Source organism: Sphaeramia orbicularis, chromosome 6 (assembly GCF_902148855.1).
Source record: "Sphaeramia orbicularis chromosome 6, fSphaOr1.1, whole genome shotgun sequence".
Lineage (NCBI taxonomy): Eukaryota > Metazoa > Chordata > Actinopteri > Kurtiformes > Apogonidae > Sphaeramia > Sphaeramia orbicularis.
In genome coordinates, this window is record NC_043962.1 from 11,522,278 (window position 1) to 11,544,349 (window position 22,072).

Sequence of the window (22,072 nt, forward strand, 5' to 3'; positions counted from 1 at the left end):
TATATTCCTTTGGTTGAGATTATTTGTGCCTTTTTTGATAAAAATGCATAAAGGGAGGTTTAGTGAATATTTAAGTAATGTGAGAGATCATCTGTTTCTGCCTCTAGGGAAGAAGAAGAGGAAGACAGAGTTGGCTCCCGTTTCTTCCTGAAATTATGGTCATGGACCAGATCTGTACTAGAAACTAAATTTGTTCTGCAAGTTTGAAAATGCAGCTCTTCCCTGTCAACAGAAGCACCGGTTTTATCAATTTTTTTTTAGACAGATGAGTGAGCTAACAGCTAATATTCGCTAGCAGTTTAGCAGTTGCTAATGAGAGCTAGCATGCTAACTGCAGTCTAATGCCACGTTTCCACTGTGTGGTACCGGCTCAACTCAACTCGACTCAGCTCAGTGTTTTTGCGTTTCCATTACGAAAAAGGACCTGGAATCTGGTACACGGTACTAGTTTTTTGGTATCACCTCCGCCGAGGTTCCAAGCAATACTAAACCGTGACATATAACACTGCAGACCACTGATTGGTCAGACAGTTTTCTCTGTGACCCGCCGTTTTACAAAAACATATGCAGAAGCTGACAGTAAATATAGCGGTACATTAATTCACATCATAACAGCCTAAAACTACACCATGGTCAGTCGAGGAGGTTCAGTCTTTGGTGGCCGACGTAAAAATTCAGACAACACAACATGCAACAAGCGAGTTTATCAGCAACTCTCTGAACAGACGACGCGCAAATAACGCGCCACATCGCTATGACATCCAGGTACTGTAAAGTCAGTAGTATCCTGTAATGGAAACAGTCTTCAGGAATACAGAGTTGAGCCGAGTCGAGCTGGTTCCACCTAGTGGAAACGCGGCATAAGACTCAAACAAAATGACTCCAAGTTAAAAGATTTTGATCATTTATGGCCGTGGTCCAAGTAGCCAAGTGTTTACTTACTCTGAAAATTACCACAATATATTGGACATTGTTGACAAAACAACAAAAAACAAGTATTTATTAAATGCCAACGATACTTATATTTCACAAGTAATAGAACAAAAGCCATTATTTTATTTAAATGCAAGTGACAGGAAGGAGTGATTAGTCGCTTTTCCAATGGACATCTGCGCAAAACTTTACTGATACTTACTAAATGGCGAAAAACAGAAGTGTGTAATGTCGGGTTTACCATGAAATCACAAATACGATGATTTGTTTATTTATTATTGCAAGATGACACGAGAAGTCATGCCATAAACCTGGCGATGAATGTAAATATCATTTTGAGAGTTTTGGCGAAATTGTTGTTTTTCCAGTAAGTAAACTTTTATGCGCAAGTTAAATTCGCGCAATTTGAGGATCAATGGAAAAGTAACTACTTTCTCACATGCGTTTAGACTTCAGTAAAGGGTTAAAACTGGGCAGCTTTGTTTCTTCCTCTTCAAGGTTTTTTGGTAGTTGGTGAATAAATGGTTTCTGGTTTGCAGTTTCTAATTCTCTGTCACCTGTACCATCCCTTCAGAGTTTATTTATTCCAAACCAATTTTTTTTCTTATTCCAACATTTTAGAAATACACTGATATTTGTTAAATAACAAAAGATAACTGGTTCTAAAATAACAGCTCAGAGATCCCAAAAGCTTCAACTGCGAACCTCCATCTGAATCGGACACAGTGGGCTCCTTGGTCCACAGTAAACAGGTCAAACATGTTTAATGGTTGACACAACAGTTTAGTGACAGAACTGGCCAGCACCCTCCCAGAGACGCCATAAACAAACACCTCCTGCCCCCGGCTTCCTGCTGAGAGTGGGATAAGCTGCAAACTTAAGAGATCCTCAACTCCAACACCTTGTCCAAGCACATTTAATTAAAGAAATTAACACTAAACAACTGCATGTGAGCCTGCACCAAACTTTAACATTCGCAGACTGTGTTTAAACCTTCACATCATCCCCTGACTGTGTCCTGAAGGTGGAAGTGACTAAGAACAGAAGACGCATGAAACTGTAAATCTAAAATCATGAATATATGAAACCATTATGCTGTGTTTTCAGTGAAATAATGACTATTTGACTGCTCTCTGTAGGCTGATAACAGTAATGATACCCCCACCCACCCAGGGGCAGGGGTATCATCCGTCCATTTTTGCCCAACCAATTTCCTGAAGACTGGTCACCTGATTCTTTTCAAATTTGACACACCACTAGGAGAGGTGCAGTGCACAGTTTAATGACTGAATTTACTTTTTTTTTTTTTTCTTTTACAAATTTCTGATAATTTGAAGTTTGCCCAACCAATTATTCCAAGACTATTCAACCAATTCTTTTCAAATATGAAGCACATTTTCTTTACCACCAGGAGAGATGCACTGCCAAGTGTAATGGCTGAATTTAAATTTCTGGATTTTTGAAAATTTTAGCTCAGAAAATCTGTCCAACTGATTTGTGGAAGACTGTTCACCCAATTCGGCAGGCAAGTGCGGAGGAAGGTGAGACTTGGACTTGAAAGGTAAGACTTGGGCAGAATAATGCTTGTCTTGGTTTAACTGATCTACCCAAAAGGACAGTGATTTAGTTCAATCTAGTTTATAATTATCTTTCATTTAAAATTCAAAAAGAATCCCTGACTAGACAAGATATCAGTGAGCAGGAGGGGCAAAGTGTTGTGTGGCGTTGGGGTATTAGTAAACCCTGAGTTGTCTAAAAGTTAATAAATAGAAAAAATCTCTGTATTTTGGTCATTTATACACTTATATACACTGAAATAATTGTATCATTCAGTATTTTTCCACTCTGTCTAGACACTGCATTATTGGATGTAGTTAGCATTGTTACTGAGCTAGTAAGAGTACCTTACACTATGTTCGCACTGCAGGTAAAAGTTTTTTGCCCTTACGTGACCCATATCTGATTTTTTCTTTTTTTTACAGTCTAAACAACACAAGTCCAATTTTTTTCAAATCAAAGGCCATTTTTCACGTGTGATCCTAAATTGAATACATATCTGATGTTATGCAATGCAACTAGAGTCTGAATGGTCATGGTGTATGTCGATCGGTACATTTACATGCACAGATTAATCAAACTACGGTTGTAGCAAACTTCACAGAGATGGAGTTACTACTATATACTACTACTCCTACTGTGTTTATTATTTCCTTTGACTAAATAATACTCAATTAGTTTTTGCCAGTCTATAAACCCCAAAATACTTAAGTTATATACCTTCAAGTTTACAACAGTTTTTGTTGGGCTTCTGCCTGCATGCCTTTGCTTACAAGTCTGAAACTGCCTACTGTGGGACAGTGAAGGGGGGGGGGGACGACACAGCCACCTGATGAGGTCATGTGACATATTATATAAGCATTGGTGGTTCAGTGGTAGAATTCTCGCCTGCCACGCGGGAGGCCCGGGTTCGATTCCCGGCCAATGCAACTACTTCTTTATCAAAGCAAATATTAAGTAAAGATTTGATGCATAAAAGCATATAATTAAGTTCTGTAGCTGCATTCCTGCTCTCCTTTTAATTTAACTCTGCTCCTGAGTGTAAACAGACCAGTTAGTCTGGAACATGATGAGGTGTTTTGCACATGGGCTAGACCTGTGTGCCAAATCCTGGCCTGGAAGTTGAACATCTCATCTACACAAAAAGTATAGCAGACAAAAATGATATTAACTTGGCAACGCTGTCCATTGTTGTGTCAGTTTACCACTGGGCCACCTCTGGCCACTAGTACATTTTAGCACTGTTTTTCATTTTTGGAACATTCCAGCATCTCAGACTTCATTAAATACCTGGACTTCGGAATAACAACACGGTGAGTTACACCCAGCCGTGTGGCAAATACAAAGAAAAAATGATTAGATAACTTACAATTCACTGAAAGAAAGATGTGCTATTTTGGTGAAGGTCAGAAACTTTTCCATAGTTGGTTAGAGCAAACTTCAAAGAGATGGCATTATACATATCTGTAAACCAGTGTTATTTAAGTTATACACCTTAAAGTTTACAACAGTTTTTGTAGGGCATCTGCCTGCATGCCTTTGCCCATAGGTCTGGAAACTGCCGAATGTGGGACAGTGAAAGGAAGAGGGAAAAAAACACAGCTACCGGAGGAGGTCATGTGACATGAGATGTGAGCATTGGTGGTTCAGTGGTAGAATTCTCACCTGCCACATGGCTCTCCTAACAAATTATCTATACTTTTTGTCCTGTCCATCTTTGCTCTTGTGTCCTTAGCACCGTCAACTACTCCTGTTGCCCTGCCTGCTCATGATCAAGACATGGGCAAATGGAGCTGTTCTCCCCACCGGAAAGTATGGATGAAGACAGAGCTCCAGGACCTCCGGCTGTGGCCTGGGTCCTGCCCCTGTCATGGGTGCTGCTCCAGTCAGAGACTGAGAAGTCACTCAGTCACATGAATGAGGATCTTGCATACGTTACAACACTGCACACATAAAGAAGGCCCAATGCCAAAGACATAAGCAGAATGAAAGAAGATGATGATGCTGTAAGTTAGAAGATCCTGAGCCTCTTCCAAAGACAGGTGAGTATTTGAGAAACAAAAAATTTAACAAAATCTCAGTTTTACAACCCTTGTGCCCGACTCCTCCCTTGCTGTCCTCACCAACTGAGGCCTGTACTGGACCTGTGAAAACTGGAAGGAGGGTCTTTGTTTGGACCACAAGTGCTGGCCAGCCACTATGAAGACAGCCATTGACACCCTGTTCAACAAGCACCGTAGCCACAAGGACATGCTCACATTCGTTGACAATGAGTACGCTACTCTTGTCCACAATTCTTCTCCATAATCCCAACAGTATGTTCCATTCAACCACCAAATTACATATTACATAATATGTAAAATACCTCAGCAAATTTTAAAATGCAAATACTTCTTTATGCACATCATCAGAAAAGCTACGAGAGACCCAGCAAGTCTGGTATTCTTTGACAAAGGGGAGTGAGACAGCTATTGTGTCAGTAGTTAATCCACCTCTACCTGTTCAAATCCTATCCACACAAATAACGGAAAAATCCATCAAGAAGATTGTGCAGAGTATGACAGAAACAGCAGCATCAGCAACAGCCAGTACAGAAGACAGTACAGACAAAAACTTGTTTCCTGTGGCCAGCCAAAGTCACAGTATAAAAATGAAGGTTCGTCCATTCGTTTGTTTTTTTTTTTTTGTTTGTTTTTATTTACCAGCGAGGTCCCATCCAATAGTTTTACTGTCCCACAAAAGTGTTAAAATATTAGAGTACTGAAGATCTGACAACCCAAAGATGCAATTTAATGACTTTTCAGACAAGGAGTTCTTTCAGCATGAACCTGACACCACAACGAAAAGGTGGAAGACTGAAGCAAAAAGGGATGACTCTCAGAGCACAGGTCATAAGTGCAAGCTCAACCAAATGGAACTGAAGCAGCGTCCAAACAATCCTCATATCCACAAGGCTTCCCTGGGGTAGTAGGGAAGTACATTTACTGCCCAGTTAAAGTTTTCTTTTTACAAAGATCAAGGCATGGAGCAAGAGATGACCTGGAAAGACTTCCAGGAGTCTCTGTTTTATGACGAGGAAAAACATAGATGGGATCATGAAAAGGGCAAGTGAGTAGGTGGGAGTTTGTGCTCTTTGACAGTTAAAGACTGCTGAAGATTGTAAATTTGTAGCCATTTATGTACATACACTTCAGTAAGTCCTCCATTATTATTCCTGTCCTGAAAAAACCCATATCCACCCTGAATGACTACAGATCAGTGGTGCTGACATCAGTGCCACCTAGAAATGCTTCTTTTTAAGGATCGATGTTAGATTTTTTTCTGTGATTTTTGTGTTTTTACACGTGCTGTCATCTTGTTAAACCTGTTAAGCCCTGGGCCATTTGTTTCCAGTGGGAATCATGTCAACGTAACATAAAACAATGGATTAGCCGATAGCAGAAGCTTCATTCATTTAAACAAAGTCACGATGAGAAAACAGCAAAGGTAAAACAAAATTCATAATGTGACCTTTATTTTTGTTCTTCTTTGTCCCGTTCACTGAGTTTTTGTGGTAGCAAAATAATACTCGTATTCTTGGACTCTTGGATCTGCTTAGTGTTGGCTTAGTGCTGCAAAGCTTGTCGCATTGGTCTCTTGTTTAATGAAATTATCAGTGACACACACTGGTTTCAGACTGTTAGCTTGTTTTAGATAATTGCTCATTTATATACTTGTTTGGATTGTGTTCTTTTTGTCTGACAATAGGTTTAGTTGAAATTTTGGCTGATGTTCTTTTGGCTACGTGGGTGCATATAAAGTGTATACTGCAACAAGCATCGCGTAGCATTACTATGGCAACACAACTGTGAATGCCTCAGGTACTGGGGGCAACTGGGCTTAAGAGGCTACATCTTTTTTACATAATTTGTCATGTTCGAATGCAGCTATGAATACAACCCATGTTCATCTTCCCTATGTGTTACTGTTCCTTCCACTACTAAAAAAGAAAGCCTATTGTGAAAATATAAGAAGTAAGTACAGATATTTGTGTAATAATGTGGAGATTAAAAAGAAATGTTGTTAAAATAGATATTTAGGTACACGTACTTGAAAGCTCTGATGAACTACAGTAAATATTTGTGTTATTCTATGTTGTACGTTAGGTGGTCACTGACTGAATGCAAATAACCATATCATGAAATCTCTTCCATGTGCTGCACCTGGATGAGGGAACACAAAACAAAGCAGTGAGCCAGCTGCCTTCCATAAGCCTCGCTCCTCCTACGACCTCCAGCTCCGACTCATCTACACAGAGATCCCCCCGTGATACAAAGAGATAGAGACAGGAGGGCGAACGGAGGAGCAGAGGGAGGATATGAGCGAAGACGACTGAGGTAGAAGGTCGCGGGTGTATATTTATGTGTTCGGCTGCCCACAGCTGACAGCACGCATCCATCCGGAGGCTTTCTGTCCACGAGCCCACTGTCTGTGCCGCTATCAGCTTCATCATTAGCACCATCAGGATCATCATCGAGGCCTCGGTGTGTTACTGCCGCTCAGCTCCCACTGTTCTGCACATCAGCAAGCTGAGAGACTTCGAGAAAGCAACCATGGGCATGAGCAATTTTATAAACAACTTTTTTTATTGTGCTCATCTACTGCATATCCCACTGTTATTCTTATTTGCTGAGTTTTATCTCTGTCGACAGCGGCCTGGACCTACACTAGTTTTTCTTTCATTCATTCTTCCCCCTCTGATTCGAAACAATATCAGAACAGAAACCAACTGATTTATGCTTCACGTTTTCCTACCACAACCAAAGTTTAGACAGCCGACACAAACATCACACATTCAGGCAACAGTAGTCGCTTTTCCATTGGACATCTGCGCAAAACTTTACTGATGTTTACTAAATGTTGAAAAAACAGAAGTGCGTATTCTCAGTTTTTTCCATTAAATCACAAATGCGATTTGTTTATTTATTATCGTGAGATGACACGAGAAGTCATTCCATAAACATGGCGACGAACATAAATATTGTGTTGATTTAAAGATATATTCATTATTATTATTATAAATTACCCCTCTATCTCGTACTAAATTAAAAAATGATTGGGTTTCCTGGTGTGTCCACACATACCGCAACATGTTTCTTCTTCTTCTTCGCTTGTTGTAACATACATCAACATCCGTTTTTTAAATTCACCTGACTGTAGTTGCGAAAAAAGGTCTTTCAATTGCAGTTTTGCGTGATATACCATTTGCACTACGGCCAACAAACCACCTCTTGCCAGCGCAAAAACTTTTAATTGGAAAATGAGACTTTTGGCGAAATTGTCGTTTTTCCATTAGGTACATTTTTATGTGCAAGTTATATTTGTGCAATTTGAGGGTCTATGGAAAAGCGACTAATGAGACTACTAGGAAGTCTTCTTTGAGTTAGTACTGCAACAAGACTAACTGTAGACAAAATAATCCATGTATCGTTCATTGTTTTCATAATCAATTGAGAATCCACAATATGAAAACGAAAAAATGACTTATTTCATTATTTATGTACAAATCAAAAATCAAAAAACAAGTTATTTTTCATTCTTTGGATTGTGTGCACAAATTTTTGATATCCGATTTGGTATGACCCGGAAGATACTGACTTCTTTGGGTGTTACGTGAAGTTGCATCTACTTAGATTATCTCCCATGGACACACTGTATTAGACAAAACAACAATGCCTAGAAGATCCTGCCAATTTTTTCAGTTGTTATGTCATCCTCCTTGAAAATAACGCGTTTGCTGCCTCTGAATAACATGAAATTCTCCATTTCCACAAAATACTAGCAAACCCACGACTGTCCAGCTCAACACACTCATCAACATTTACTCAAGTTGAAAGGTAGATAATTTTAAGTCATTTTCTGTAATATTTGCAGCTGACGAAGTGGATTAAAAAATAAAGCACAGTATGCCACCCTTCCAATAATGTAATGCATGAATCACTACTACCGTGGAACCTCACAGTACAAGTGCACTATAGTACGAGAAATTTGCTTTATGAGCTGTGGCTTTTGAGAATTTTTGTCTCGAAATAGGAGTGGAAATCTGCAGTACAAGCAGGTGCTCCTCCCAACAGGTGAAGCCTCGGAAGACTCACTTCGCATTCCGGAGCAGCAGCATTAGAATGTGGTGGAGGAGATAACGAAAGTCCCGAAAAACAACATCATGGTGGAGGAGGCTATCTCGGTGCCCACCTTATTGTCAGAAAATTAGTTTGGATTTAGTTGATAAATCTAACCCTAACCATAACCCTTTTCTGACTAACGGGTCTTCTGACAATAGGGCGCTTCTCAGCTATCTCTACGAGTAAAAAGAAAAGTAAAAGAAGTGTTGGCAAAGGGGTCAGTGGATTCTGATTTTGTTGAAAAAAAATTTTCCAGACAAACTTCAGGTCACGCAGCTACTTTATTTAATGACAATGGTCTCGTCCATTTTCGGAACATTTTAAAAAACAAAAGAAACATATTCTCCATGTTGTACTCCTAACTTTCACTCACTGAGTTTTTAGTGTGTTTCTGAGTCGAAAAAGCAGACATAAATGCACATCAGGGAAAATGCTGCCCATCAAAATAAAAGCACAGACTTCACAACTCTATTAGTCTGAAGCTTATTATATTACATATGTTTATTATCACTCCTAAATATACAATATGCAATAAAGAGCAGTATCAAATTGGCAGAATAACAATGTGATGAATCAGAATTTTTTGGCCAAGACAGTATACTAGCCTAAAATGTAAAATAATGATTTAATGGTGTGATTTAAATAAAGTATTCTTTAAGTCATTTAATTCACTCATTCCTATAGCTGTGTACTGCATTCATGCTTCCCTTCAGTTACTGAAGCATTCTCACTGGAACTACTTGCCTTTAAATAACAATTCTTTGCAATTTTCACTTAATTCTGCAATTTCAGTAAAAAAAAAAAACCAAAAACATTGCAACATTTAGCACATTTTCTTTTTAGAAAAGCACGAGGCACTGAATGTGTAGTGTGTGTTCTGCAGCACAGATTATGACCAGGTGTACCTTATAACAGTAATGATAGGTGGACCAGTAGAAGCGGTCTGAGTCCTGTCACATGTCAGGTGTGCACACCTGCACCAGTCTGCAACAGGCTCCACTGGGTGGAATGAAGCCACTCAAATGCTATTAATCACAGCTGTGCTTCTCCTGCTGTGACATGTCTGAGTGAAAAAATCATGTTCTCAGGATTAAAGGTGTTTTGTTTGACTAACGGCAAACACTGTGTCATTTTAACTATTTATGTTTACTTGACAATGTGTGACACATCTAATAAAGACAGTTTACACAACTATAAAAACTGTTCCAACAGTTCAACCCTCTGGAAATTTGGCTTGCAAATTAAAAACATCTCCAGTATATTTTGTTGATGTGTGTGCTTATAATACACCAAATGCTTTATATATGCTTAAATTTCCATTATTTTATGCTTATTATATGTTAACTTTTAAAGCAGTTTTTGAAGGGCCTTCTGCCTGCATGCCTTTGTCTACAAATCTGGGAACTGTCAACTATGAAGAACAGTGATACCCAGGGGAAAAAAGCACACCCCGACTGGAGGAGGTCATGTGACTACTCATACAAGCATTGGTGGTTCAGTGGTAGAATTCTCGCCTGCCACGCGGGAGGCCCGGGTTCGATTCCCGGCCAATGCAGTGTTTCTTTAATTAGAGTGAAATATAAAACAAAGTGTTGATACATAAAACTGATAATGAAGTTCTGTAGCTGCACTCTTGCTCTCCTTCAAACATGACCTATTTACACACCTATTCATTGTATTACTAGAACTTGTGAAAGTAAAGTGTCCACTATGATTAGGGCTGGGTATCATGGCCAATTTCCAAAATCGATTCGATTTCGATTCATAAGGTTCTGAATCGATTAATCACAATGTGATGCGATTCAATCCAATATCGATTTGATTCAGTATTAATTGATTGATTCAGATTCATTTAGTGATATCAAAGTACAATTTTGAGCTGTAACCTGATTATCTGACGACTGCAGCCATTTAACGCATCAATGCTGGAATCAATATTGATATTAGAAAGGAAATAAAAATGACATTTCAGCAGTAAATAGCTGAATCTGCTCTTAAATAATGAACAGGACAGAAACATTACCAGGTTTGTACAGTGGCTCAGAATGGACTTTTTCTCCTCATCTTTATTCTGTTTTATGGCTGGTGGCTTCTACTCACTGGAAGGGGGGGGGGTGGCGCTCCATGATTATTAGTCGGAACGTGTGTGTATGTGTGTGTGTGTGGGGGGGGGTAGCAGTCTGTCAATGTCTCTTTACTGTTTGTCTAACTCCACAAATCCAAGTTAATATTCCTAGAATGATCCCTCCGAACCCTAACCACTAATCATGTGGTATTTCACGCAGCGTGAACATACGCATGTAAAGCTTATAATGTGTACAATTAAAATTGGTGTGTATATTTACGCGATTTCATGATATCAAGTTGTAAAAGGGCAAGTAAGAAGAGCAGTGAGCCTGAACCAAGCACTGAAACAATTAGAACACTAGAAAAGCACTCAGAGAGTGCAGACCTCCGCCAAGGCAGATCAGTGCCCCCCCCCCACCGATCAAAACCAAAATTTAATCATTTGTTCCTTGTGCCAGTATCAACATTTCCTGAAATTTTCATCCAAATCCGCCCATAACTTTTTGAGTTATCTTGCACACAGACAGACAGACAAACTAATGCTGGCAAAAACATAACCTCCTTGGCGGAGGTAATAATGTTGGAGAAGGCTAATTCTGAGAGAATTCAGTGAAACAGCATTTGAACACCTCAGCCTCTGTTAAGATGACTACACAAAGCTTAGTATCTGCTTTGTCAAGACTGTAAGAGGCACTACTTTTATATGCAGAGAGATTATTTCTCTATAAGTTTGTCCTCAGGCTTATTCCCAACACCACACACAGACACAGAGGAGAAAAAGCTATAAAAAGTATCATCTTAAAGCTCCGTCTGTGGGCTTAGATTATCTTTTCTAGTGTATGACTGTGGGTAGTGTGTGATCTGTGAACCGTGGCTGATGCATGGCTGCTGGGTGTGCAGGAATATATAGTTTAGTGTGACTCCCAGCACTGCACTCATCTGTACTGCTTCGTGTTGACTTGTTCTGCTCTTTATTGTCCTATTTGGTCCTGCTAAAGTGATTCAGCTCTGTTTGACTCAGCTGAGTCGTCTCAAGGAAACACAGCTCTGTTCTCTGGTCCCTTTTCCATTATCTGATTGTGCTGTCATTAACTGGGCTCTGTGTTATTCTGTCAGTTGGTCCAGTTGACTTCTGCTCCCATTTCTGCTGTAATCTATTTTGCCCTCAGAGTAAGGGTAATGAACCATAACATGGAACATCACATGACTTCCACTTGATGATCATTAGGGGAGCGACAAATAGAAATATGATCATTCAAACATCATTTTCACATTTATCAGTGTAAGCGTTTAATCAAAATAAACTTGTGTAAAATCTATACATAAACAGAAAACAATGGGACCATGAGTAACTGAATTGTTGGTGTCTGAGAAAACATGCAATGACTTCTTGATGAATCAACACACACATCAGCTGCACATGTTTTCACCTGCAGCCACAGCCTGAGTCTACAGGGAAGCCACTGTATCAGTATACACACTCTGGCAGCTACCCAGTACTACCACATTCTTGTAATGCAAGTTGTCAAAGCAGTTGGACTAATACTAATAATCACCTCAACAACTAACCCAAGGGCAGCAAACATCAACAGATTAAAGCTGAGAAAAAAAAAAAAATATGGATTTCGATGAGGGATGGGTACCGAAACCCAGGACTAAACAGGACCTGAGGCCAAGTAATTAAAGACCGATGTATCAATAAGCTCTGACGTTATCAGTTTTCCTGATGGTACTGGGGAAAGGAAAACAGTGAATAGATTTCCTATGTAATACAACAGAATGACAGTTGTCGACCAAACTAACTCTGTTTCTTAATATTATGTTCCTGATGTATTTCTATGATTTTGAGAAACATCATCCCTGACACAGCAACAAGTCTAACATGTTTGGGTGGAAACATGAGTAATCCATCTCAAAACCTACTTACTCAGTACATTTACATGCACAACTTAGTCGAGCTACAGCCTACATGCATGGGAGTGGGTTTACATGACACTTAAAAAAAACAGAATTATTGCTTTGTTCAATTAAACCTAGACTTTAAAAGTAAATATAAGCATGTTAGGTTAAGTGAAATCAAATTTTTAATGCAGTTTTTGTAGGGCCTTCTGCCTGCATGCCTTTGTCTACAAGTCCGGGAACTGCCTACTATGAAGACCAGTGAAACAGAGGGAAAAAGAGTACAGTGCTACCGGAGGAGGTCATGTGACTTCCTGTACAAGCATTGGTGGTTCAGTGGTAGAATTCTCGCCTGCCACGCGGGAGGCCCGGGTTCGATTCCCGGCCAATGCAGTACTTATTTAATTACAGTAAAATATGAAACAAGGTGTTGATACATAAAACTGATATTACTAGAACTTGTGAAAGTTAAGTCTAGTAAAGTCTCCACTATGATAGGTGGTGATATGCACGCTTTCAGCTTGTTAACCTACACTGTCCCAGACCGAAACAATTATTAATAGTGGGCTACTAAGCTATCAAGTCAGAGGTAAACTGGCACCGCAAAAGAAACTGCAAATTTGCACATATTGTACTTTTTGTCTGCTCTACTTTGTGTGCAGATGAGATGCATGCTGCTCAACACCACTACTGGAGGAGGTTATAAGCACGAGCATTGGTAGTTCAGTGGTAGAATTTTCGCCTGCCACGTGAGAGGCCCAGGTTCAATTCCCACCCAATGCAGTTACTTTAGGAGTGATGAAATGGCATGTAGTATAACTGGCATGTTGGAAATATCCTGAGCACAGCAGTGTTGGCTCTCAAAACAACAATGGAGAATGAACAGAGTGCAGTGATGTTAATTTTAGCAGTGCAGATTTTAAGATTAATTCAAACTTAAAAATTTCATTTACACACGCGTAGTTCCGGAATAAAGGTGAAATATTCCCAGAACAGAAGTCATACAACTACTCATGCAAGCATTGGTGGTTCAGTGGTAGAATTCTCGCCTGCCACGCGGGAGGCCCGGGTTCGATTCCCGGCCAATGCAGCTACTTCTTTAGTTAAAGCAAAATATGAAACAAAATGTTCACATATAAAACTGATAATAAAGTTCTGTAGCTGCTGAACTTCCAGGCCAGGATTCGGTGCAGAGGGCTAGCCCATATGCAGAACACCTCAACAGCCATCCATCCATTATCTTCCGCTTCATCCAGGACCAGGTCACGGGGGCAACAGTCTAAGCAGGGATGCCCAGACTTCCCTCTCCCCAGACACCTCCTCCAGCTCTTCCGGGGGGACCCTGAGGCGTTCCCAGGCCAGCCGAGAGACATAGTCTCTCCAACGTGTCCTAGGTCTTCCCCGAGGTCTCCTCCTGGCGGGACATACCTGGAACACCTCCCCAGGGAGGCGTCCAGGAGGCATCCGAAACAGATACCCGAGCCACCTCAGCTGGCCCCTCTTGATGTGGAGGAGCAGCGGCTCTACTCCAAGCTCCTCCCTGGTGACTGAGCTCCTCACCCTATCCCTAAGGGTGTGCCCAGCCACCCTACGGAGGAAACTCATTTTGACCGCTTGTATACAGGATCTTGTCCTTTCGGTCATGACCCAAAGCTCATGACCATAGGTGAGGGTAGGAACATAGATTGACCGGTAAATCGAGAGCTTCGCCTTTTGGCTCAGCTCCTTCTTTACCGATACAACGACCGCATCACTGCAGATGCCGCACCGATCCATCTGTCAATCTCACGCTCCATGCTTCCCTCACTCGTGAACAAGACCCCAAGATACTTGAACTCCTCCACTTGGGGCAAAGACTCCTCATCATGTTCCAGTCTAACTAGTCTGTTAAATGCAGGAGTAGAGTTTAAGTCAAAGGAGAGCAGGAGTGCAGCTACACAACTTCATGGAAAAAAACAATTATTTCACATTTTAAGTAAAGATATTGTTGCATTGGCCGGGAATCGAACCCGGGCCTCCCGCGTGGCAGGCGAGAATTCTACCACTGAACCACCAATGCTTGTGTAAGGAGTCACATGACTTCATCGGGTAGCACTGTGCTTTTTTCCCCTCTATTTCACTGTTCCACAGTGGGCGGTTTCCAGACTTGTAGGCAAAGGAATGCAGGCAGAGGCCCTACAAAAACTGTTGAAGGTGCACAACTTATTTCTGGTTTATAGACTGGCAATAATTAACTGATTTAGTGATGAGTCAATCAAAAAAAATAGCATAACTTCATCTCTGTGAAGTTTGTACTGTAGTTTGACTGACCCTTATATCACTGTATGATCTAATGTTCTGATCATCAACCCCGCAAGTAAAACTTCTATTTCAGTCGAGCTAACATGTTTACATGCACTTCTAAAGTGTACACAATAATACATTTTTTAAATGTGCAGTTTGACTACTGAGGGTATAGTCGATGTGTACTGTGTTTTTTATTTATAAAAAACACAGTTTTTATTTTTTATTTATAAAAAACACAGCACACTCTGGGTATGGATAAACATATGCATAAACAAAGTGCAAAAGACTACAATATAAAAATAGTGATAACTGAAGCAAGTAATACAACTCTATAGATTGAAATTGCATTGTAAACCATCAGATATAGATTCAATTTAGGATCACAAGTGAAAGGGGCCTGTGATTTGAAAAAAAAAAAAAAAAAAAAATCAGACTTGCGCTGTTAACACAATCATTTAAAAAAAAAAAAAAAAATCCATAAATGATATGGGTTCCATATGGGCAAGAAAACTCAGATTTCTGCAACTGTTGCCTGCAGTGTAAACATAGCCTAAGATACTCTCACTGGCTTAGCAACATTAATGCTAACTACATCCCATGATGCAACATCATGGCAGACACAGTCAAACTCTGTGGGAAAACATTTAATTGTATAGGTATTTCAGCATTTATAAGTGTATGTATGACCAAAATATACAGAAAAACTACCATTTAGAAAATATCTGAACTGTATATGTATGCGTAACCCCAGTCAGCGTCTGGGGTCTAGGCTTCTGCTAATATCAATTTCTGAAATTATATGTAGCTCCCAAACATTTGGATTTTACTATTTATCTAAATTATGGTGAGGGATGTAATGATTGCGGACATCAAAAAACAGGATGCACACAAATACACAGAGAAGGATGTAAATGTTCTCTGGGAAAGACAAACAAACAGTGGTTGAATGAGTGCGATAAGGAGGAAGAGTCAAGGCGAAGGGGAGACAAACTACAAAGAGCCAGTGTTAAAAAGATTTCACCCACGAGGCAAACAGCAGAACTGATATAAGCTGACACTGAGCAGATTGATGTACGACACTTAGACTCTAGGACATTATCTTAGCTTATTACTAATCATGAAGCTGACTCGCTGTAATCAAAAGAGGACGGAGACACACAGCTGGGCTGGATGTCATTGAAACACACTCATATTCCCGAGTGTCAGTGCAGCTATTCATTAAGTCAGTAAAAAAAGCTGCTCAGAGACTCTTCAAAACACAATGTTGTGACAGTTAATTTAGTACAGATCTAAGTTTTTATTGTACAAACGTTTCCCAAAGGCAGAGCTGCTTTGAAAGCTGAAATTAAACCGTGAATCCATTTAAACAATATGGGATCACTTACACTCTCAAAGTGTGTGACAATATTGGTCAAGGGCTTTATGGAAGTCATCGCACAGAAAAACTGCAAAATCCAATGATGGAGTTGTCTCAAAGGCATCAGTCATTTTAGTGGCTTAAATCTATTTAAACTGGTTTTACTTGGGTTAGGCTTGAAGGAATGTTTTTTTTTTTGTAAACTGGCAAAACCATTTTTAGGTCAGAGGCCAGTGTTCTTAGCATTTGATTACTGAAGCAAAGAGATGTGCTACTAAACACACCAACTTATATTCACTCTTAAATCTAAAACACACAAAATCAATTCATGACACTACATCATACAGTCGTGAGGTGCCCCTGGAGAGCCCGTAATTTGATTAAAAAGAAATGATTGTGTGATATAAATTGTTCCCACATGTTGATTAATTCATGGTCGCTGCTCTGAACCGGCAGCATCGAAGAGATATTCACAAATTTTAACTTCCTGGATCAATAACTCATGAGTGAAACTTTGTTAAAACACTACGTCTCCGTCAAGCAGCACTGAAATAAGTAGGCTGCAACCAAATTTTCATCAAAATGATCCCAGAGTTTGACAAATAATTTTATTCTATATGTGCAGCTGGCTGTGCTTGGTGCATATGGACCATCTACAAAGTGCAACACCCAGAGAAGAGACGTTTTCTTTAAAAAAATAAAAAATAAAAAAATCGGGAGCAGGGAACTTTCATACAAACAATACCTGTGTCAAGAATGAAAAGCTGCCAAATAACCAAATGTACTGCCATAAAGATTGTTTTGAGACTCTATATAAATGATAAAATACATTTTAAAGTAAAGTTATTGACTATTTAATAGAATATGCTTTTTTGTTTTAGACTTTGCTTGCTGTGATGAATATCAGCTTGTAAACTGTTGCCTACTTTAATATGGTTGGAGGTGCTGTTTGTGCTTTAACATGTTACGATACTTTATATTGATATATAAAAAGGACTCCATGTCTCTGGGTCTTCCAAGTAAATACATGAAAACAGCAGCCGACAAAAGACAGTATAATATTCTAACGTTTGAAGCTAAGAAACATTCTTTTGCAGTGAGCCAGTAATAAGATTCCATCTGGGGGGGGCTCACTTTCACATTCTCACCGCTTTATCCACAGAGCTATATAACCCACCAGTAGACTCATGATGCCATTAGTGGCGCGTTGTTCAAAGGTTGAGAAACCCTGCCCTAGAATATCTTACCAGTATTATACATGACAGTGTAGATCAGTTCTACAGAGTGTGGCACCCATTTCTGGACTATATTGGACCGGACCTTTCCTCCACCCTATTAAAAGGACTGTAGTGTACTTGAACGATATTCATAAATGTGATTCCTGTACACTGCAAGTCTGACCTACCACCTTCTGTATTATGTTATGTTTTCATTTCTTATGTAAGACCTCATTGTTGGGCTACACCGTCTCACAACTGCTGGAGCTCAACACTCGCTCCATCCCCTCATGCATCTCCACCATAAAACAACATGGGCTCCAACGCAGACCCCGGTATCTCCATAGAGGTTTGCGTAGATGTTTTGTTTACAGTCAGCCTCCCAGCTCCGACTCTATTCCTTCCCTCTGGTCCACCGGACGCTCCGTTGCAGCTCGTGAGCTTCATCAGAGCGCCGCCGCTGCTGGGACTTGTAGTGCTGGAAACAGGCTGACCCACTCCAGGGTGGATGGAAAATGTGGAGAGGATCCCAGCCAGCACAGCTCCTGTTCCAAGCGGAGTAAAAATCGCGGAGTGGATTCCAGCCTGCACTTCAGAGGACCTCTGCTAAATCCAATTTAAAAGTAGAGCTTTTCAACGTGTAGTCCCTCAGCAACAAAGTCTATCTGATTCATGACCATATTCTGGAGAAGGATGTTGACGTGCTGTGTCTGACTGAGACCTGGCACCAACCTGGGGATTTCTCCTCCCTAAATGAAGTGTGTCCCTCTGGTTACTGCTACCTGCAGAGGGCATGCAGCACTGGCCGGGGTGGAGGTCTAGCGGTTATCTATCATGATGACCTGAAGCTGACACCTCGGTCTCTACATGAGGGGTCATCATTTGAATTCCTGGCATTTTCATCCAAACCTCCTTCTCAAATCAATATTCTTCTCATCTACTGCCCACCTAAACCTCACCCAGCCTTCATCACTGAGATACATGATCTCCTCACCCTACCTGGTTCCTCATCCTCCAATAGCATCATACTTGGTGACCTGAATGTCCACATCGATAATCCCCCCTCCCCCCTGGCTGCCGACTTCATTCATACACTGGACTGTCTTAACCTCTCCCAGCTCGTTGACTCCCCCACTCACTCCAGGGGGCACACCTTGGACCTAGTCATCATTGCAATAAAAACAATTTAAAAAAACCAAAAAAAAACATGCTATTTATGAGTAACTGATACAGAAAGTTTGAGTATGTGAATATCTCTCCAGCTCTGTAGCAGATGCAGTGAACTTCAAGCTTCTGGCAGAATGGCTGTGTGTTGTTTTCTGTATGTAGACTTATGATGCAAACACAGATGAAACAAGAAAAGAACATGGGAATGAATCACGACTTAATCACAATATAGTCTTGATTGTTTTTTCATCTCCATGTCCTCTCTAACGCATGATTAATTTATCATGTTTGCACTGAATCGAGAATCTTAATGCATGGATTTGTGTGGGTTGGTAGCATTAGGCTGAGTTTCTAGTGATTTTTTTACCACCTTTCTGCTCTAGAGGTGTTGGGCTTTTGCCTGTGTTAACTTGAAGAGATTGTGTAACATGTTTTCCAGCAACTCAAGAAATAATGTCAGATGAAATTATGACCAACAGTTGTCTACCAAAAACTAACTGTTTCATAATAAGACATTTGTGATTTTTTTGGTGATTTTCTCCCTGACAAAGCAACCAGTCGTCTGTGTAACTTCTCATTTGTCCAGGTCATCATTCTTTCTGATAGTTTTTGAAGTTCAACTGAACAGTTTTTTTGTTCTTCTGTTGCTTTTTTGAAAATGTTTCATCCAAGAGACTCCATCAGTTCTATTTGCTGGTGGAGAAAAGCAGACTTATAAACCTATAGGGGGAGTGGTCTGTGGAGGTTGTTTTTCCCATATGTTAATGATCCTAAGTGTCAGAGTCGTACAGGGGTGATCCTGAGCGTCAGGCTCGTTAGTGGGTATTGTGTTTGACTTTCAAGGTCATTGAGAAAGGGTCGGTCACTGTCCAAATCGAACCAGCGCATCTTAGAAGCCAGTCCCAAGTCAGGATGGCCGAGCGGTCTAAGGCGCTGCGTTCAGGTCGCAGTCTCCTCTGGAGGCGTGGGTTCGAATCCCACTTCTGACAAGATCCTTTTCCAGTGAAACTGTGTAGTCAATTTACAAATCTTACTGTGCTAATCCATCTGCAAGCCACAAATTACTTCGGTTGTCCACCTTTTAGAACAGTTTTAGCAAGGCCTTCTGCTTGCATGCATTAGCCTACAAGTCTGGAAATTGACTACTGTGGGCTAGCAAAAAGGGAAAAAAAAGTACACTGCTACCTGGGGAGGTCACATGATTTCTCATGCAAGCATTGGTGGTTCAGTGGTAGAATTCTCGCCTGCCACGCGGGAGGCCCGGGTTCGATTCCCGGCCAATGCAGCTACTCCTTTAATCACAGCAAAATATGAAATGAAGTTTTGATACAGAAAACTGATCATTAAGTTCTGTAGCTTTACTCCCAAAATCAGAGGCACCCTTCACTTACAATCCTAAATTGAATGTATATGTGATGGTTTGCAATGCAGCTTCGATCTGAATGGTCATGATACATTTAATCACTTCTACTTCATTGAAATGTGACCAGTGTCACATTTGTGCAATGGAAGAAAAAGTACCCGGGAAGATCCACATTTACTTCCATAAACACTGTGTGCTACCTTTGCTCTATCACAAACACTGCAGATTGACAATGCGCTTAATAGTCAAACGTATCATTGTGTTGACTTTAAAAGTACATGTAAATGTGTTAGCTTGACTTAGGGCTGCACGATTAATCGATTTTAAATCGAAATCGGATTTTTTAATTAGGACGATTTTTAAAAAAGGGAAATCGTAAAATCGATTTCATCTCTCTCGTGCCTGCGGGCCGTGCGCTTGCGGGCTCCCGTAGGCTCCTCCTCCTATCAGTGACAGCGGTCTGTCACAGAACTCCGTGCAATGGCCGGACTTTAAATGTGTTCATGAGCCCGCAGTACTTATAGCAATGTAAGCCGTGGCTTCACGCACGGATCCCGCAACTGAAATAGAACTGCATGCGGATCACTCATCTTCCGTTGTCCCGGATCCGTACCGTACTGTCTTCTTCCGATCCGGGTCCGGGTCTCGGGGTCAGCAGCCTCAGCAGAGGAGCCCAGACAGCCCTGTGCCCACACACATCCACCCGCTCCAGGATAGAATCCCTCCAGCGTGTCCTGGGTCAGTCTATTCCACGCACGGATCCCTCAGTTTAAACAGAACCGCATGTGGATCACTTATATTAACCTGGTCCACGCACGCACGACTGATGCCTGTCACTGACTTACATTGGTATCACTTCTGTGGGCCCAGATACCCAGGAAAAAAAACAAAAAAAATAAAATTAAAAAAAAAACAACAACAACAACACACACACACACACACATACAGTATATATATATAAAAATTAAATAATTAATTTAGTCCTCTTACGTGCTAAATTTTTCATTCACAAATGTAAGTTCTGTAACACAAAAACAAATATTATTTATTTTTTGAAAGATGTTGAACTTTATTTAAAGCTGTTAGATAAATCTGGAAACAAAAAGGCTATAAAAAACATAAGTATTTGCTCTGATTTGGACATTGTATTATAGTGTATTCCCCCTGACAAACTTATGTTATTTTCTTGTTGCATACATTGTTTGTATACTCTATTTCATTCAATAAAGATTTAATTAAGAAAAAATAAACTTCTGTGGGTTCATCACGTGATACCATCACAGATTTGAGGTCAGAGCAGTGCCTTGCATTGTGGGCTGCTCACGAAAACGACATGCTGACTTCTGTTGTCTTTTGTAGTTTTACCCAAAAATCGAAATCAAAATCGAAAATCGAGTTTTTAGAGGAAAAAATCGGGATTTTTTTTTTTGCCAAAATCGTGCAGCCCTAGCTTGACTGGAACCAAAGTTTTACAAGTCGGGCTGATAATCAGAACTTTTACATCATACAGGTACATACAGTTTAGTCAAACTATGGTTGTAGTAAACTTCCCAGAGGTGGAGTTATGCTAATTCCTTTGACTGACGAATCAGTAAATCAATTTGTTTTTGACTGTCCATAAACCAGAAATAACTGAAGTTGTACGCCTTAAAGTTTACAACAGTTTTTTGTACAGCCTCTGCCTACATGCCTTTGCCTACAACTCTGGAAACTGCCTACTATGGAACAAGGAAAAGGAGGGGGGAAAAGTACACCCCTACCCGACGAGGTCATGTGCCCTGTAATGTGAGCATTGGTGGTTCAGTGGTAGAATTCTCGCCTGCCACGCGGGAGGCCCGGGTTCGATTCCTGGCCAATGCAACAACTGTTTTAAGTATGAAATAATTTTTTTTTTTTCAAAGTTCTGTAGTTGCACTCCTGTTCTCCTTTAAATTTAACTCCACTCCTGCATGTAAACAGACTGGTTAGACTGGAACATGATGAGGTGTTGTGCACATGGGCTAGACCTCTGCACCAAATCCTGGCTTGGAAGTTGAGCATCTCATGTCCCCTAAACTCCTATGCA

General features: G+C 40.5%; 1 protein-coding gene and 8 non-coding genes across 10 annotated transcripts in view; 7 read left to right on the forward strand and 2 right to left on the reverse strand.

Annotated features, from left to right (window-relative positions):
* Positions 1-22,072, reverse strand: part of ppfibp2b (PPFIA binding protein 2b) — a 191,500-nt gene that overhangs the window by 144,721 nt on the left and 24,707 nt on the right. The gene's annotated exons all lie outside the window — the stretch shown is intronic.
* On the forward strand, positions 3,349-3,419 carry trnag-gcc (transfer RNA glycine (anticodon GCC)). The gene has a single exon. It is a non-coding gene; the product is annotated as a tRNA-Gly (tRNA).
* On the forward strand, positions 10,136-10,206 carry trnag-gcc (transfer RNA glycine (anticodon GCC)). The gene has a single exon. It is a non-coding gene; the product is annotated as a tRNA-Gly (tRNA).
* On the forward strand, positions 12,940-13,010 carry trnag-gcc (transfer RNA glycine (anticodon GCC)). Its single transcript has one exon. It is a non-coding gene; the product is annotated as a tRNA-Gly (tRNA).
* On the forward strand, positions 13,637-13,707 carry trnag-gcc (transfer RNA glycine (anticodon GCC)). Its single transcript has one exon. It is a non-coding gene; the product is annotated as a tRNA-Gly (tRNA).
* trnag-gcc (transfer RNA glycine (anticodon GCC)) lies at positions 14,606-14,676 on the reverse strand. The gene has a single exon. It is a non-coding gene; the product is annotated as a tRNA-Gly (tRNA).
* Positions 19,551-19,633, forward strand: trnal-cag (transfer RNA leucine (anticodon CAG)). The gene has a single exon. It is a non-coding gene; the product is annotated as a tRNA-Leu (tRNA).
* On the forward strand, positions 19,859-19,929 carry trnag-gcc (transfer RNA glycine (anticodon GCC)). The gene has a single exon. It is a non-coding gene; the product is annotated as a tRNA-Gly (tRNA).
* On the forward strand, positions 21,797-21,867 carry trnag-gcc (transfer RNA glycine (anticodon GCC)). The gene has a single exon. It is a non-coding gene; the product is annotated as a tRNA-Gly (tRNA).